Source organism: Cyprinodon tularosa, unplaced genomic scaffold (genome assembly GCF_016077235.1).
Source record: "Cyprinodon tularosa strain WSP-4 unplaced genomic scaffold, ASM1607723v1 ctg1183, whole genome shotgun sequence".
NCBI lineage: Eukaryota > Metazoa > Chordata > Actinopteri > Cyprinodontiformes > Cyprinodontidae > Cyprinodon > Cyprinodon tularosa.
This window is the reverse complement of record NW_024037985.1, coordinates 10,581-15,180: the sequence shown is the minus strand read 5'-3', so window position 1 is coordinate 15,180 and position 4,600 is coordinate 10,581. Positions and strand designations below refer to the sequence as shown.

The 4,600-nt window shown below is 37.7% G+C and overlaps 1 pseudogene; it reads right to left on the bottom strand.

Annotated features, from left to right (window-relative positions):
* Window positions 1-716: 716 nt before the first annotated feature.
* Window positions 717-2,091, bottom strand: LOC119771789 (annotated as a pseudogene).
* Between the last annotated feature and the right edge of the window lie 2,509 nt (window positions 2,092-4,600).

Below are 4,600 nucleotides of genomic sequence, written 5' to 3'. Positions count from 1 at the left end.
AGTTATATACAATGAATGACCTAATATGCAGACAGCTACTACCAATAATGAAACACAGAAATGTGCAAATAATCGAAACAATAACAAAGCAATGATGATGATGCACAAAAAAGAAGAACAACTGAAACCAAATGAGGATCTTGAAGTATATGGCTTATGTTTGAAAAGAAATTGTAAGTAAACGAAACCAAATACACCATAGAACATTTATTTTCTTATACTGAAAATTAATCAGATTTTTAGACTTAGACCGCCTTTATTGTCATTGCACAAAAAACACAGGGTGAATCTTGATAACGAAATGTCGATTACTTTGCTACCAGTGTAACAGAGCTGAAACCTTATTCATACACAATAAATATGTTTTCTATGAGTAAGAGCTAGCTATATACAGGGTAACGAGTATATATATATATATATATATATATATATATATATATATATATATATATATATATATATATATATATATATATATATATATATATATATATATATATATATATATATACATACATACATATATTGCACTGAGTTATTGAAAATGAAACATTAAATTGAAGCCAACACTAAACTAAGGTGCGTGTTATTGTGTGTGTGTGTGGGGGGTGGGGGGTGAAGGAGTGTTGTGTGGCGTTAAGCAGTCTGATGGCCAGTGGGAAGAAACTGTTCAGTAGTCTGGTCGTTCTGGAGAGGATTCTGCGGAACCTTCTGCCAGCGCCTGTCCGCAATGTTCTTGATGTGTTAAAGTTTCAGTGGTAAAAAAACCTGTTATGCATAAGTACCACACCCTTTACTTCAAATGCCAGGCTTCAGTTCATCATAAGTAAACAGGATACAAGCTATCTGTTCGGTACAACATTCCTTCCCACACTCCACTAGACATGCAAACCAGCCGTCACCAATGTAGGCCAGGTCAGAATAACCACTGGGTCCATCATTAATGACCCCGAGTTGTTTCCATGCAAGTGGGTCAAACTTTGATGCTGTTTTTTTCAGATAGATTCCTAAGTTCAACCTCTCATCCTTACTTGTTGGGTGAGAGAAAAGTAACCATTTGTTTGTCTGATTTGTGTGTGCAGCTGCAGGCTGGGCTGGAAATGAAACCAGACTCCCCTGACAGCCTTTACCTGTTTCTACGAGGATGGGAGATTGTTTAAGCTCAGCAGAACTATTTTGACCAACCGTAGCTTGCACTCGAAGACCTCCCTCATTGCGAGCATTGCAGTAGATAACCTTTTTCCTATTGTCATCAATTACCTCCACCATCTCACACTCTAGAGAAACTTTTTTCACCATTTTAGAAATTCTCCATGTTTTCCCTTTATCATCACTATAAAAAAAAAAAAGAATTTGGAACGGGGGGTTTATCTTTTGGGCCTGTCTAAGCATACGCTGGAACAATCATTGTGCCGTTGTCAGTTTGAAGACCATGGCCTGGTCCAACGGCAAGCACTGACCAGCAGTGAATCTCAGGCAGCTGATCAGTCAGATCAGTGAACTCACTCCACTGGCTGTCCTTGGTTCTTTTTCTGATGTAGCAAGGACGGGCCATGTTGCAGTGGTGCTTTTTCTGCCAGTTCTCTGTGTTTTTCACATACACGAAGAAAAGAAACAGTGTTTCTGTGTGTTTTTCAAACAGCAGGCAGGGATTCATGGGTCGATATCCACAGGAGCACTTTTTCATTAATACTTCTTCATTCTCTGTCCACTGAAAAGACATAGTGAATTTTATTCATAGTAAAACAATGAATTAAACTGTTATCATATTGATCAAATAATCTTAGATTTTAATTACAGCTTCACTTAACATATTTACCTCTACTGTCCTCTTGCTGTTATCATCCCTCACTGTTCCTATTTTCATGACCAGTGCCACCGCATCCAAATCTTGTGCTGTTGTCAGTTTCTCTGCAATAGCATACAGTTTTTTTTTCATCTTCATTATAGTAAAGGGCAGGAATCCTGTACACTTCCCCCTTCTTTGACAAGAAGACAGTTGTTTTTCCAAATTCAGTTTTGTCCATTGCTGCCATTAGAGTGAAAGGTGACCTTCCATGAAGAGAATAAGAACGTTTTCCTCTGTGTTAGATAATCAACAGTCTGCTTGCTGCTTCTTCTGGGCAGGGAGTTATACCTGCAGGACTGGAGGGAGGAGCAAAGACAACTTGGGAAAAAAAGGAAAATCATACAATACTTCAGCAAACATCAAGATTAATGTTCTGAGGAAGTCAGAACAGAGCCAAGAACCAGAAAACCTGTTTGACCTCTTCTTACGTGTTTAGTCCCTTCATCAGTCCTGTATCTGTGCTATTACCACACACTAGGAAGCACGACTTTCATTTTATTGAAATGCTTTATAAAACCATGTGGGTAAAGTTTAATCTAAGTGTTAAAGCAAAAGTTGCTGCAAATATGGTGTACTAAAGTGAAAAGAAAATGCTTCAGCTGTTCTGTTACTTACAGCATCTTTCTTCTTTACTACCAGTCCACAAAATGTAGTGTACCACTTACAGCTATTCCAAAACACTGGAGAGAGATATCATACTAATCTTATCTTGGTTTTCAATCAGTGGATTCCTGACAAATCCAATATTAAATTTAAAATCCTTCTTTTTCAGTATAAAGCCCTAAACAACTGCTCTCAATCTGCAGGTTTACTAGTGGATCCTTGAATTTCTAAAAGTAGAATGGGAAGCAGATCTTTTAGTTATCAGGCTCCTCTCATGTGGAAACAACTACCAGTTTTAGTCTGTGAGGCAGACACCCTGTCTACTTTTAAGATTAGGCTTCAAATATTACTTTTTAATCAAGCTTGTGGTTAAAATGTGTCAGGATTTGTTTGAGGGTTTTGGACCCAAAGGCAGAGGCAGAGGTGAATCTTTCAAGTGATTTAATGATGAATTATTTAAAACTGAAAACAGAGGCAGGTTATCCAAAAATCAAAAAGAAAACAAAGTCCAAACAAACATGAAACCAGGAGTCCAAAGTCCAAAGAAAACACAAGTCAAAACGTACCCCAAAAACCAAGGAGACACCAGGGGAATCTAAAGTCACAAGTAGGGCACAGAGGAACTGAAAAGAAAGGGCTTTTAAAGGAGACAGAGACAAAGAGAGGGCTAATGAGGAAACTGGGAGCAGGTGTGCACAGAACAAGAGAGGGAAGGAGCTAGGGAAAAAGGAGAACATAAGACAGCAGCAGAGGGCAACAAATAGAAACCTGGAAGACTGGAAATAACAACAAAATAATAACTAAACCACTAGGATTATAAAATACTCAAAAGAAAACATAACAGAACCAAGACTAGGACAGTAACTGAAAAAAACGTAAGAACTCAAGAAACTAAGAATTAACCCACTAAAACTAGAAAACAAGGAGCAAAGCAAAACTGGATACTCAAAAGAAAAATAATACAACAGAAACAGAAACCTGACAAAAATGAGTCAGATTATCCTGAGCTATATTTCTGAAGTTATGCTGCCATAGGCTTAGACTGCTGGAGAACATATGGACTACTGTTACTGACTACTGTACATTCTAATTCTCCAATTCTATAGTATTTAATGGTTTATTTCATCAGAGTAGCTACATTTGGCCTGGAACCCTGTTTAGCTGTGAAACCACCCTGCATGTAAGTGTTAGCTTGAAATTCCATAGTAAGTGATAGATGTGGGGCGTTAATTCAGTGTTTCGCCTTGTGTCTCTCCTAGATATAGCTATGGGCTCAGTTGTACAGTAACTGTGACTAACTCTATGCAAAATTGTTATGCTGCTATCGACTCAGGCGACTGAAGGACATACATATCAATTTTTCTCACTCTGCTTCGTTTTGCATGAAAGACCACTTTTAGGGATTGCTTCAAAGTCAACCAACACATTGCAGGTGAACATCTACTGTTGCCACATGCTCATCCAGGAGGAGAGAATCCTGCAAAGTCAATGACCGGATGCAATCAGTTGGACTTCTTCAGGTAGAAAACTTTTAAGTCTGTCTGTCAGATTCAACTGAATTGTCTCTGTAAAGTGCCCATAGAGTGAAAAAGCACTCTACAAAAAAAAAAAAACTGAATTCTGTAGGATTCTGACCCTCTGAATCAGATCACTATCTTGATAATTAGCTATCAGTGTTCTGATGAGACACTTGCTAAGTTGAGGATCTGACCTACCATTTGTCTGCACTAGAATGATTGTACAGACTGATCTGAGGCCATATGAATACAAACTGTCATACCTGCTTTACAGGTTACAAACATTGAGTAAACAGATGAACAGAAGGTTTGTTGATTTTGTAAAGATAAACTTTCCCCTAACTGCCTGCAGCTTTATAAAAATATGCTTTTTTTGTCCTTCTTCCCTATCGTGGCGAAGATTTTCAAGCTAACTGAAAATTTCTGAAATTGTATACTTTTAACCTTCAAATGGGTTAATAAATTACACGTTAACTTTTTTTCAATCTGACTAAAATATAAAGACTAGGGTGTATAAGATTATTTCTTTATTCATGAGAATCATATGAAAGACTGAACTTTATAAAAAGAGTGAGGATTAAGCTAAGGCCATGGCCACCCCTAGCCTATTAATGGTGTATGGCGCGGCCAT